Here is a 14,683-nt window from a genome sequence, read left to right as displayed (position 1 = left end):
AACAAGATACCTTCACTTAACACTACCAGGTTGGGGAGACAAAAATTAACACTGAGACTCTACCTTAACTAAGGCCGCAGCTAAGCGGCACCACAGTTGGGGAACAAAATTAACACTTTGAGACTCTACCTTAACTTCTGGAATGCGCTTTCACTAACACCACCAGTTAGGGAGACAAAATTAACACTGAGACTCTACCTTAACTAGATGCCTTCACTAAAGCACCACCAGTTGGGGAGACAAATTAACACTGAGACTCTACCTTGAGTGGAACACCTTCCACTTAACACACCACCAGTTGGGGAGACAAATTAACACTGAGACTCTACCTTAACTGGTCTTCACTTAACACACCAGTTAGGGAGACAAAATTAACACCGAGACTCTACCTTAACTGAATACTTCACCCTTACCAATAGTTAGAGAACAAAATTAACAGAGACTCTACATAGCAAGATACCTTCACTCTTTACTGTTAGGAGACAAAATTAACTTACTGAAGACTCTACCTTGGCAAAACTGTCATAACACCACCGGATTGGGAGACAAATTAACACTGAGACTCTACCTTAACTAAACCTTCATAGCACCACCAGTTGGGAGACAAAATTAACACTGAAATTTGCGCTAACTGGAATGCCTTCGCTAACACCACCAGTTAGTAGACAAAATTAACACCGAGACTCTGCCTTAACTAGATACCTTCACTTACTTTTACCAGTTAGGAGACAAAATTAACATAGACTCTACCTTAACTAGAAACCTTCCTTAACACCACCAGTTAGGAGACAAAATTAACACTGAGACTCTACCTTAACTAGATACCTTCATAACACCACCAGTTAGGAAACAAAATTAACACTGAGACTCTACCTTAACTAGATACCTTCACTTAACACCTGTGAGTTAGAGGAAACAAAATTAACACACTGAGACTCTGCAACATAACTAGATACCTTCATAAACACCACCTGTTAGGAGACAAAATTAACACTGAGACTCTACCTTAAACTAGATACCTTCACTTAACACCACCAGTTGAGAGACAAAATTAACACTGAGACTCTACCTTAACTAGATACCTTCATAACACCACCAGTTAGGAGACAAAATTAACACTGAGACTCTACTGTAACTAAGATACCTTCACTTAACACCACCAGTTAGTTTCTACTAAACACCACCAATTTAGGAGAAACAAAATTAACACATGAGGGAAGGATGGAGAAGTAGGAGAGGAGGCAGGTGGTGGAGGTTACAGGAGGTGGGTGGTGAGGGAGGTGAGTGGTGAGGAGGGCGAGGGTGAGGAGAGAGTGGTGAGGAGGTGAGTGGTGAGGAGGGAGAGGGTGAGGAGGTGAGTGGTGAGGAAGGTGTGGTGAGGAGGGGTGGGTGTGGGGAGGGTGGGTGGTGAGGAGGTGTGTGGTGAGGAGGTGAGTGGTGAGGAAGAGCCTCAGTGCTAATATAAAGTCAGTCATGTATCAGGGCTGGCTAGTGCTGTGGGAGGATGGGGGAGGAAGGAGGGTGTGTGGAGGATCTTAAAGAAGACTATGAAGGTGCAGGAGGGAGGGGTGTGGGTGGGGTGGTGGGGGTGGATGCAACACACTCAACACACTCAGCAGCACCTCGTCGTCACCCCACCACACCCACCCCCACCTGAGTGCTCCTCCACTTGTGTGTGTGAGGGAGAACAGGTGTGGCTGTAACTGGTGTTCCGGCAGGTTATTAAGACTGGTGGCTTCTCTGTGTTGACAGTAGCAGGACAGTGTTGGTGTGACGCAGTGTAGAAACTATATTGTGTGACGATAGCTTTGGGGCTATGGTGGAAAACTACCAATTCACCCTACTGTTAGAAACTGGTAAGAAGTATAAGAGGTATCTGCCTGTCTGTCCAAATTTAACTCCCTTGAAAATTCTCATCGGGATTTTGGTCAACTTGTTTCATATGTGGGGTAGGATGAATCTTCACTACACACAAAGGCAGTTGTTACGTTGAAGGCAGAGTAACTGACTGTACTGTGTGTGTGTGTCGTTGTTGAGAGCTCTGGAGTCACAGGTACAGGCCCCGTATACAGTAAACTACTTGGTGCTCTTGTACTCGACTGACTCACTACATCTTGTTGACAATATTAAAAGTTATTTTTTCATGTGACTCAAAATGTAAATACCATAGGCCAATCACAAGCTAAGGATATCAGGTGGCTAAAAGCGTGAGATTTATTTGACTGACTCTAAGGACAACTGACAAGAGAAAAACAGTTCACGACATTTACACATGTTACTTATTGTCCACAGAGTAAACCAAATTTCACTGCATATTACACACAAAGTTTACATCTAAATATAAATTAAAAGATATATGTAGTCAAAAAAACTTCACAACTACCACTAAACGATTCAAGTAACTCGTATTACAGTTTAAATTATAATGAAAAGTACAAATTATAATAACGATTGTATTGCGTCGGTACAGCCTATGTGACCTATTGGTTCTCCGCCCTGATACAAAAGTTTTTATTCATCACCATTAGCCCAACGACAGGTCACTAACCCACACCAGGGCCTGAGGGCGAAGATGATGATGGTAATAATAATAATAATAATAATAATAATAATAATAATAATAAAGAATAAAATGATCAATACAAAACACATATGTATGTTGTGTCGTCATAGTAAAGAAACACTGAGACCCTACAATTTTTTTGTAATGAGGCAGAAAGTCAGATCAACAACGTGAGACTTGGTCACAGATGGCACAGTCTACGTTTAAAGCTCGACCTGTTAAATATACATCAATCAGCTCCTCCTTGTTTGTTAAAACATAAAAAAAACACACTAATGTTTCTAAGGTTATTTGTAACTAATTATGTCATCTTTTAATATCATTTCACTGAAATAATATATTAAACTTGTATTTTGAAATATTCTCTTATAAAACTGCTTTAAATAAGATTATCATAACTTGAAATATACTGTACAGTGCACTGCTGTGTCCGGCCCCTGGGGGGTACAGGAGGGCAGGGCACAGGAGGGCCAGGGTACAGGAGGGCCAGGGTACAGGAGGCCATCCTCCGTGGTCCAGTGTCCGGCCCGGGGGTACAGGAGGGCCAACAGAGGGGCCATCCTCCGTGGTCAGTGTCCGGCCCCGGGGGATACAGGAGGGCCATCCTCCGTGGTCCAGTGTCCGGCCCGGGGCACAAGAGGGCCAGGGTACAGGAGGCCATCCTCCGTGGTCCAGTGTCCTGCCCAGGGATACAGGAGCCATCCGGTCCAGTGTCCGGCCCAGGGGGTACAAGAGGGCCAGGTACAGAGGCCATCTGTGGCTCAGTGTCCGGCCCCGGGGATACAGGGAGGGCCATCCTCCGTGGTCTCAGTGTCCGGCCCCAGGGGGACAAGAGGGCCAGGGTACGGGAGGCCATCCTCCGTGGTCCAGTGTCTGGCCCCGGGGATACAGGAGGGCCATCCTCAGGGTCCATGTCCGGACCGGGGGGTAAGGAGGGCCATCCTCCGTGGTCCAGTGTCCGGCCCAAGGGGTCAGGGCCAGGGCAGGAGGGCCATCTCGTGGTCAGTGTCCGGCCCCGGGGATACAGGGGAGGCCCAGGTACAGGAGGGCCATCCTCCGTGGTTCAAAGTGTCCGGCCCAGGGATACAAGGAGGGCCAGGGTACGGGAGGGCCATCCTCCGTGGTCAGTGTCCGGCCCCGGGGATACAGGAGGGCAGGCATGGGAGGGCCATCCTCCGTGGTCCAGTGTCCGGCCCAGACAGGAGGGCCAGGGCAGGGAGGGCCATCTCCGTGGTCAGTGTCCGGCCCAGGGGACTGGGAGGGCCAGGGTACAGGAGGGCCATCCTCCGTGGTTCAGTGTTACAGGGGTAAAGATTGTGTTTGTTCTGATGGCGGCTTTGAGCGGACAAGACATTAATGGGTATATCTTTGTGTTTACAGCCGAGAGTGATCTGGGCAGCTTCAGTGAGAGACAAGACCACTATCAACATTCTTCCCTGACCGACACGGGACCTCTTTCACGCACGCCTCCCTGCCCCCCGAACTGCTCTCCCTGTACCACCAGGCCAGCATCACGCCCATACATATCATGAGAGAGATCGACCAGCTCAGGTGAGTGTTACACCTCTTGTGCTAGACGGTGTCATATGGTCTTACGTGATTTGATTTTGCCGCTTACAGTGGCTACTTTTGTGTGCACCCCACACTCATCCTGTGAGCGGTAGCGCAAAAGGATTACAGAGTAGAGTTTACAACGGGTCATAATAATTAACCCCCGTTGTCAGGATATTATGGCACTGAATGTTACATACAGTATTTCATTCACATTATTTGTTTAGTTCTATACATAAAGGGGTAACTTATTCACAAATGCGTGAGTACAGGCGTGTGAGGCAGTATGTCTGACCACACTTTGTTATTCACATTTACGTGAGAAGTATTCAAGCATATTTGTATTTGAATCTGAACGTGAGAACTGATATAGTTATTGTGCAAAAAAAGTATACAACCAAAATATGTCGGCTATCTTGCCATTAGAGATGAAGTGTTGTGCCATTTCACATAGTGTGCTTGGACCTGTCCCTAAAGGTTCTATCTTCACACAGTCGACGATAGTGTTCAAGTGTGTGGCCATATGTCTGGCCACACACCTTTACATTTAGTCTACTTTACATCTGCTTGAGAACATACTGCCAGAGGTACTTATATCCTAACCTTAATCTAGCGGTTACAACATCTTGTAATCTAGTGATCGTGTTACTTGCTCCATATACATGTTTCACTTGATACATCTCATCATGGTAAACTATGGATCGACTAGTGCCTGTTTACACTAGTCTACTTGCGTCAAACTCATCAATAAGTTCTTTCCTAATTACAGTTTTAAGGGTTCTTTTTGACAGACCCAAATTGTATTCAACGGCGTCTTTGTTAGACGCGAGTTTGGCGAGGGCATCAACTCTGTCATGTTTTATGAGGCCTATGTGAGAGGGGATCCACAACAGTTTGACCTTGACACCCCGGTCAACAAGGCACGCATATTTGTGTCTGGCTTCAGAGACAAGAGCGTGACAACCTGAGTCGAGGGTGTCAAGGGCAAGTAGTGAGGATAGAGAGTCAGTGATGATGAGACTGTCAGTAACAGTGGTTTCAATGAATTTAATAGCTGTGAGTATGGCAACTAATTCAGTTTGTGGAGTGGATGCCCAGTTGTTAATTCTAACGCCTTTCTCAATTATATTACCGTCAGGTTGAGTCACAACAATAGCACTTCCAGCCCTCCCACAGGCAGTGTTTAGAGATCCATCAGTGTAGATGGTCTGTGTGATATTATCATCAGTCTGTAAAGTGTGTATGTGTTCAAGAGCTCTCAATTTGGCAGTGTGTTGGAGATAAATGCTTTGTATAATTAATTTTTTAGGCGGATATGTCGGTATTGTGATATCGAAGGGAACTGTCCGCCAGGGTGGCAGGAAGCGCTGTTGTGTCTCAACTTTGTACATGTGGTCTAGTCCAAACATCTTCATATGTGTAGCTGTAGTTTGGATCCATTTAGACTCACCAGTCCCATGGTTTATACATTCTAGCAATTTTAAGGAAACAATGTTATCAGGATCACCACGCAGAAACCTCAGGGCTATCATGAGGTTGACTTCAATTATTCTATCCTTAACACTGGGTATACCTAGTTCTTTCCTCATATTAAGTACTTTAGTGCTCATGGGACATCCTAGGATAATTCTGAGGAAAAATAAATGTGATAGTTGTCATCAAGAAAGTAACATTTACCTCCTCTTATCTCCATAGGGACGACGGCCTCCGCAGCTCACGGTACTTCCTGTGTGAGCCCGTGCTGGCCGACTCACTCAAGAAAGAGAAACTACGCAAACTAAATCTTGACATTGAAACTAGAAGGGTGAGTACCGTGTAAGTTTAGTTGAGTGAGTGCTGCTTAAGCTTAGTTGAGTCAGTGTTAGTACTGTTTAAGTTTAGTTGAGTCAGTGTTGTGTGAGTACTGTTTAAGTTTAGTTGAGTCAGTGTTGGGTGAGTACTGTTTAAGCTTAGTTGAGTCAGTGTTAGTACTGTATTAGTTTAGTTGAGTCAGTGTTAGTACTGTATAAGTTTAGTTGAGTCAGTGTTAGTACTGTATAAGTTTAGTTGAGTCAGTGCTAGGAGGGAAGCGCATCTCTCTAATGGTAGAGTTTTCTTTAAACATTATTGAATGGGTGTCTTGTGTAATTTACAGTTTATATCTTTTATGCATGTGTTTGACTTGAGTCTGTGTGATAATAAGAAATAATAATAATTTACGGTTTATTAAAAAAATACAGCAGCATTAACTGAAAATAAAAGTGGATTCTTCTACAAAAAATAAACAAATTATTTAGGCCTGAAAAACATTTTATAAAGCAGTTTTTCATGGAGGATATACTGGTGACAATAAAAGTTTGGAGCCTACCTACCGTAACCCTACCTGATCTGGTCAGTGTGTTGGATGATTATTTCGTATACCCTGGCTCGTTTACCGGTGTTTGTGGAACATTGACCCAAAACACACGGGACAGCGTTAATTAACAACGAATTTCAGCACAGTTACATTACAAAAGTGAGACTGTAAAGAAGTTGTTGATGATTTTTACAATAGTTGGGATGGTGCTGTTCTTATAGCGACAGCCACAAGATCTGAAAGGTCTAATAAAGTCTCAGTACAATACAGAGACTACGGCACCGACAACATGCTCCTTTTTGAAAACAACCTAATGAATGCTAACTGGGATCTTGTCTATGCCTCCGACAACCCTAACGTGAACTGCTGCAACTTCTCTTGCATCTTCAATGCTTGCTTTGATAAATACTTCCCGCTCAAGACTAAGTTAGTGAAAACTGTGTCCATCTCCAAACTCTATATTACAACTGAAATCAAGGCAATGATAAAAGAAAACACAAACTTTAGAGGAAATTTGCAAAAAGATCCATAACTTTCGATGCCGTCTTACCTAAGTATCAGAAATAGAGTAACTCAAGCAGTTAGAAATGCCAGATGTAACTACTATACAAATAAGCTCCAGTCAGCATCAGGCGACAGTAAGAAAACCTGCAATGTCATCAATTCTATTCAGAACAGGAACACTCAGAGTTCGCCCCCCCCCCCCTACTCAGCTTTTATGTTATATGATACAGTTGTAGTGGAACCCTCCCTCATTGCCAACCACTTCAATGATTATTTTATCAATGTTGACAAAAATCTTGCAGAAAACATCCCTGATTACCATGAGGAATTTAAAGCCCACCTACAAAACAAACAGCATAATGAGCTGTTCTTATCCCCTGTCACAGCAGATGAATTACTGGCCATCATAAAAATGTCCAAAGATGCAGCAGCAGGTGAAGACAATATACCAATGAGCATCATTAAGAAAGTAGCCCACTTATTACTACCTGTTCTCCTACACATTTGTAACTCCTCCTTCACTAGTGGAGTCTTTCCGGATAAACTGAAAATTGCTAAAGTTCACCCAGCATATAAAATAATCTGGGGACAAAGGTCTCTTCAAGAATTACCGCCCCATGTCAGTCCTCCCAGCCTTGAGTAAGATACTGGAGAAGCTAGCATGTAATAGACTAAATGCCTTCTGCAATGCCAATAGCATCTTTACAGACTCCCAGTTTGGATTTAGAGCTAGAAGGTCGACTGAGAGTGCTCTGCTATCCTTTACTAATGACATCTTAAATTCCTTTGATGACAGTCAGTTCACAGTCGGTATATTCTTGGACCTCTCTAAAGCCTTTGATACTGTCGACCATACCATCCTCCTTTCAAAGCTTGAACATTACGGCGTTAGGGGCCTGTCCCACAATTGGTTTACCTCATATCTGTCCAACAGGAAGCAGTATGTCTGTTATAATAATCATTAGTCTGACTCCTCACCTATTTAGTATGGCGTCCCCCAAGATTCCATTCTCGGTCCCACACTGTTCTTATTGTACATAAACGATACAGTCCACTCCAGCCCACTCGTCAAATACAATTTATTTGCAGACGATAGTAATCTTTATGCCAATAACTCAGGCCTCCATTTCTTAATGAGAACTGGCACCACCAAGACCTGGGTAACACGCAATAAACTGACCTTAATCCTAAGAAAAACAAACAATACCCACTATTCATTCTTTCACAGAAGGAAACGATTACCCCCAGATCTGGACCTTCTATACCACCTTGGCGGTACAGTGCTGGACCCCTGTACCTTGGTGGTACAGTGCTGGACCCCCTGTACCTTGGTGGTACAGTGCTGGACCCCCTGTACCTTGGTGGTACAGTGCTGGACCCCCTGTACCTTGGTGGTACAGTGCTGGACCCCCTGTACCTTGGTGGCACAGTGCTGGACCCCCTGTACCTTGGTGGTACAGTGCTGGACCCCCTGTACCTTGGTGGTACAGTGCTGGACCCCCTGTACCTTGGTGGTACAGTGCTGGACCCCCTGTACCTTGGTGGTACAGTGCTGGACCCCCTGTACCTTGGTGGTACAGTGCTGGACCCCCTGTACCACCATGGTACAGTGCTGGACCCCCTGTACCTTGGTGGTACAGTGCTGGACCCCTGTACCTGGTGGTACAGTGCTGGACCCCGTACCTTGGTGGTACAGTGCTGGACCCCTGTACCTTGGTGGTACAGTGCTGGACCCTCCTTGGTGGTACTGCTGGACCCCTACACAGTGCTGACCCCTGCCTTGGTGGTACAGTGCTGGGTGGCCTTGTGTGTACAGTGCTGGACCCCCGTGCCTTGGTGGTACAGTGCTGGACCCCTGTACCTTGGTGGTACAGTGCTGGACCCCCTGTACCTTGGTGGTACAGTGCTGGACCCCCTGTACCTTGGTGGTACAGTGCTGGACCCCCTGTACCTTGGTGGTACAGTGCTGGACCCCCTGTACCACCATGGTACAGTGTTAGATTCGTTTTCACATCATCAGTTAGGAGGAAACTTTACCTTGGCAACCATTAAGAAATGATGCCCCGATATGCCAAGATAGTGGCTGGTCTCTCAACCATGTGAAGGTAGAGTGGAATGGTGGTGTGTTGATGGTTGTTGTTGTGGTGATGGTACTAGTGTACTGTTAATGGTTGTTGTGGTACTCGTGTGTTGGTGGTGGTAGTGGTTGTGGTCGTAGTGGTGATAGTGTGTTGTGGTGATGGTTGTGGTGGTGGTTATGGTGGTAGTAGTGTTTGTTGTGGGACTGGGATAACACTCTGGACAGTAACATATCAGAGGTGTGTGACAGGCGTTAGTTAAGGACAATATCATGACTACAAGTTAATGTCCCTTATGAGCTGTACTAATTAAAGGTTACAGACTTTTATATCAAGGGTAAAGTACAGCCACCAAGTTATAGTAATTACTGTAACTGTTCTTTATACCTAAATCTTAAGTTATATTTGTGGTTAGGTTAGGTTATGTATTAGTGCTGTGGAGTGTTTATCTGAGTATTGAGGCTGTTATGTAGTGGTTTATTACGTGTCAGCTGTGGGTGTCAGCTGTGGGTGTCAGCCGTAGGTGTCAGCTTCCGTGAGATATTTGTCGCGGGTTGACGCTCGTGAGGGAGTGTGAAGGTTAGGTTTACGGTGTGCGGCCCTACAAGGACACACACACAGTTTTATGGTGGAGGGGTGAGGGACTGTTATGGTGGAGGGGTGAGGGACTGTTATGGTGGAGGGGTGAGGGACTGTTATGGTGGAGGGGTGAGGGACTGTTATGGTGGAGGGGTGAGAGTGTTATGGTGGAGGGTGAGAGTGTTATGGTGGAGGGGGTGAGGAACTGTATCATGGTGGAGGGTGAGGGACTGTTATGGTGTGGAGGTGAGGACTGTTATGGTGGAGGGTGAGGACTGTTATGGTTGAGGTGAGGGACTGTTATGGTGGAGGGTGAGAGACTGTTATGGTGGAGGAGTGAGGACTGTTATGGTGGAGGTGAGGGGACTGTTATGGTGGAGGTGAGGGACTGTTATGGTGGAGGGTGAGGGACTGTTATGGTGGAGGTAGGGGACTGTTATGGTGGAGGGTGAGGGACTGTTATGGTGGAGGTGAGGGACTGTTATGGTGGAGGTGAGGGACTGTTATGGTGGAGGGTGAGGGACTGTTATGGTGGAGGTGAGGACTGTTATGGTGGAGGTGAGGAACTGTCATGGTGGAGGGTGAGGGACTGTTATGGTGGAGGTGAGGGGACTGTTATGGTGGAGGTGAGGACTGTTATGAGGCTGGAGGGGGTGAGGAACTGTCATGGTGGAGGGTGAGGGACTGTTATGGTGGAGGGTGAGGGGACTGTTATGGTGGAGGGTGAGGGACTGTTATGGTGGGAGGGTGAGGACTGTTATGGTGGAGGAGTGAGGGATGTTATGGTGGAGGGTGAGGGACTGTTATGGTGGAGGAGTGAGGGGACTGTTATGGTGGAGGTGAGGGACTGTTATGGTGGAGGAGTGAGGGACTGTATAGGTGAGTGGTTAGTTGACGCCACTATGCTCTCATGTGGAGAACCTGGTAGAGGCACCACTACCACCACTGAAGTCTTGTTAAGGAGATTTCTTCACCTCAGAGCCTGTGTGTGAGTTATGCTGGTAGAGAGAGTGCGTGTGTTCTTCCCTTACCTCCAACAAACCAGGATATACCAGCAGTGTTCATCAAACTATTGTTGTTGTGATGGTGAGAGTCGCTGTTACCTTACACGTCACCTTTGTTTGGGTGTTGAAGACCATGATTTAGTTAAGACCACATTTAGTTCCTTCTAGACGATGGTTTGTTAGATCAATATTACTTCTAGACGATGGTTTAGTTAAACCATGATTTGTTCCTTCTAGACGATGATTTGTAGATATGATTTAGTTCTTCTGACGATGATTTAGTTAAGACCATGATTTAAGTTCCTCTCTACTGATGGTTTAGTTAAGACTATGACGGGGTTACTTCTAGACGATGGTTTAGTTAAGACCATGATTTAAGTTCTTCTATCGATGGTTTGTAATAACTATGACGCAGTTCTTCTAGACGATACATTCATGATTTAGTTCCTTCTAGACGGTTTAAAGGTTAATTATGATTTAGTTCCTTCTAGACGATGGCTTAGTTAAGACCAAGATTTAGTTCCTTCTAGACGATGATTTAGTTAAGACCATGATTTAGTTCCTTTAGACGATGATTTAGTTAAGACCATGATTTAGTTCCTTCTAGACGATGGTTTAGTTAAGACCATGATTTAGTTACTTCTAAACGATGATTTAGTTAAGAACATGATTTAGTCCCTTCTAGACGATGGTTTGTTTGATTTAATTACTTAGACAAACGAATCAAGACATGATTTATTCCTTCAGAACGATACAATTAAAAACCATGATTTAGTTCCTTCTAGACGATGGTTTAGTTAAGACCATGATTTGGATTACTTCTAACAGGCATGATTTAGTTCCTTCAACAATGTTTAGTTAAGACCATGATTTAGTTCTTCTAGACGATGATTTAGTTAGACCATGATTTAGTTCCTTCTAGACGATGGTTTAGTTAAGACCATGATAGTTCCTTCTAGACGATGGTTTAGTTAAGACCATGATTTAGTTCCTTCTAGACGATGGTTTAGTTAAGACCATGGTTGGTTCCTTCTAGACGATGGTAAAACAACCCCAAAACAAACAAATTAAGACCATGATTTAGTCTTCGACGATGTAGTTAAGACCATGATTTAGTTCTTCTAACGATGGTTTAGTTAAGACCATGATTTAGTTCCTTCTAGACGATGGTTTAGTTAACCATGATTTAGTTCCTTCTAGACGAGGTTTGAATTAAAACCATGATTTAGTTCCTTCTAAACGATGATTTAGTTAAGACCATGATTTAGTTCCTTCTAGACGATGGTTAGTTAAGACCATAATTTAGTTCATACAGACGATGGTTTAGTTAAGACCATGATTTAGTTCCTTCTAGACGATGGTTTAGTTAAGACCATGATTTGGTTCTTCTAGACGATGGTTTAGTTAAGACATGATTTAGTTCGAAAATTTACAAGACCATGATTTAGTTCCTTCTAGACGATGGTTTAGTTAAGACCATGATTTAGTTCCTTCTAGACGATGGTTTAGTTAAGACCATGATTTAGTTCCTTCTAGACGATGGTTTAGTTAAGACCATGATTTAGTTCCTTCTAGACGATGGTTTAGTTAAGACCATGATTTAGTTCCTTCTAGACGATGGTTTAGTTAAGACCATGATTTAGTTCCTTCTAGACGATGGTTTAGTTAAGACCATGATTTAGTTCCTTCTAGACGATGATTTAGTTAAGACATGATTTAGTTCCTTCTAGACGATGTTTAGAAGTGATTTAGTCCTTCTAGAAGACTGTTTATAAACCATGATTTAGTTCCTTCTAGACGATGTTAAAAACCATGATTTAGTTCTAGAACGATGATTTAGTTAAGACCATGATTTAGTTCCTTCTAGACGATTTAAAAGACCGGTTCCTTCTGACCTAGACGATGATTTAGTTAAGACCATGATTTAGTTCCTTCTAGACGATGGTTTAGTTAAGACCATGATTTAGTTCCTTCTAGACGATGGTTTAGTTAAGACCATGATTTAGTTCCTTCTAGACGATGGTTTAGTTAAGACCATGATTTAGTTCCTTCTAGACGATGATTTAGTTAAGACCATGATTTAGTTCCTTCTAGACGATGGTTTTAGTTAAGACCATGATTTGGTTCCTTCTAGACGATGGTTTATTAACCATGATTTAGTTCCTTCTGACGATCTGGTTTAGTTAAGACCATGATTTAGTTCCTTCTAGACGATGGTTTAATAAACCATGATTTAGTTCCTTCTAGACGATGATTTAGTTAAGACCATGATTTAGTTCCTTCTAGACGATGGTTTAGTTAAAGACCATGATTTAGTTCCTTCTAGACGATGATTTTAGTTAAGACCATGATTTAGTTCCTTCTAGACGATGGTTTAGTTAAGACCATGATTTAGTTCCTTCTAGACGATGATTTAGTTAAGACCATGATTTAGTTCCTTCTAGACGATGATTCCTTTATTACTTCTAGACGATGGTTTAGTTAAGACCATGATTTAGTTCTTCAGACGATGTTTAGTTAAGACAATGATTTAGTTCCTTCTAACGATGGTTTAGTTAAGACAAGTTAGTTCCTTCTAGACGATGGTTTAGTTAAGACCATGATTTAGTTCTCTAGACGATGGTTTAGTTAAGACCATGATTTAGTTCCTTCTAGCTGGAGTTAAACCATGATTTAGTTCCTTCTAGACTATGGTTTAGTTAAGACGATGATTTGGTTCCTTCAGACGATGATTTAAAACATGATTTAGTTCCTTATGAGGGTGCCAGTGTGAAAGTGGTGCCAGTGTGGTGGTGCCAGTGTGAAGAGTGGTGCCAGTGTGAAGGTGGTGCCAAAGGTGGTGCCAGTGTGAAGTATTGCCAGTGTGAAGGTGGTGCCAGTTTGAAGATGGTGCCAGTGTGAAGGTGGTGCCAGTGTGAAGGTGGTGCCAGTGTGAAGGTGGTGCCAGTGTGGTGCCAGTGTGAAGGTGGTGCCGGTGTGAAGGTGGTGCCAGTGTGAAGGTGGTGCCAGTGTGAAGGAATGTTGCCAGTGTGAAGGTGGTGCCAGTGTGAAGGTGGTGCCAGTGTGAAGGTGGTGCCAGTGTGAAGAGCGGTGCCAGTGTGAAGGTGGTGCGTGTGAAAAATGGTGCCGATGTGAAGGTGGTGCCAGTGTGAAAATGGTGCCGTGAAATGGTGCCAGTGTGGTGCCAGTGTGAAGGTGGTGCCAGTGTGAAGGTGGTGCCAGTGTGAAGGTGGTGCCAGTGTGAAGATGGTGCCAGTGTGGGTGGTGCCAGTGTGAAGATTGCCAGTGTGAAGGTGGTGCGGTGTGAAGGTGGTGCCAGTGTGAAGGTGGTGCCGGTGGAAGGTGGTGCCAGTGTGAAGGTGGTGCCAGTGTGAAGGTGGTGCCGGTGTGAAGGTGGTGCCGGTGTGAAGGTGGTGCCGAGTGTGAAGGTGGTGCCAGTGTGAAGAGATGGTGCCAGTGTGAAGGTGGTGCCAGTGTGAAGGTGGTGCCGGTGTGAAGGTGGTGCCGGTGTGGTGGTGCCAGTGTGAAGGTGGTGCCAGTGTGAAGGTGTTGCAGTGTGAAGATTGTGCCAGTGTGAAATGGTGCCAGTGTGAAGGTGGTGCCAGTGTGAAGGTGGTGCCAGTGTGAAGGTGGTGCAGTGCCAAAGAGGTTAGAGACAAGTAGATTGGTACTCCTGTATTGATTGTTGTCGTCCCAGCGATGGTCGGTCTGCATGCACTTCCTCCCTCCTTCCTCCCTTCCCTCCCTCCTCCTTCCTCCATTCCCCCCCCCCCTCCCAGCCCTCTCCCTCCCTCATTCTCCTCCCCCTCCTCCCTCCTCCTCCCCTCCCTCCCTCCTTCCTCCTCCCTCAAGTACCTTCTCTCTACTGTAGTAAAATTAGCTCTTAAGGTAATGGTATGGTTTTGGTTATAAAGGATATTTATTGCAGTAATTTGTTAGTATAACTTAACCTTTTGAGTACTATGAATTAACCCCTTGAGTACTAGGACCTAACCCTATGAGTACAGTACACTGGCATTGTTCTCAGGGTCCCATGCTGTACTCAAGGGTCCTCTTAACCTCACCTACA

The 14,683-nt window shown here is 44.6% G+C and overlaps 1 long non-coding RNA gene across 1 annotated transcript; it reads left to right on the top strand.

The window, feature by feature from the left end:
* The first annotated feature begins 1,731 nt into the window (after nucleotides 1–1,731).
* LOC121865429 lies at nucleotides 1,732–5,918 on the top strand. Its single transcript, XR_006088762.1, has 3 exons — nucleotides 1,732–1,856; nucleotides 3,944–4,114; nucleotides 5,810–5,918. It is a non-coding gene; the product is annotated as an uncharacterized LOC121865429 (long non-coding RNA).
* The last annotated feature ends 8,765 nt before the right edge of the window (nucleotides 5,919–14,683 follow it).

The sequence above is a fragment of the Homarus americanus genome, unplaced genomic scaffold, assembly GCF_018991925.1.
Source record: "Homarus americanus isolate GMGI-L3 unplaced genomic scaffold, GMGI_Hamer_2.0 scaffold29688, whole genome shotgun sequence".
Taxonomy (NCBI): Eukaryota; Metazoa; Arthropoda; class Malacostraca; order Decapoda; family Nephropidae; genus Homarus; species Homarus americanus.
This window is presented reverse-complemented; position numbering and strand designations above follow the sequence as displayed.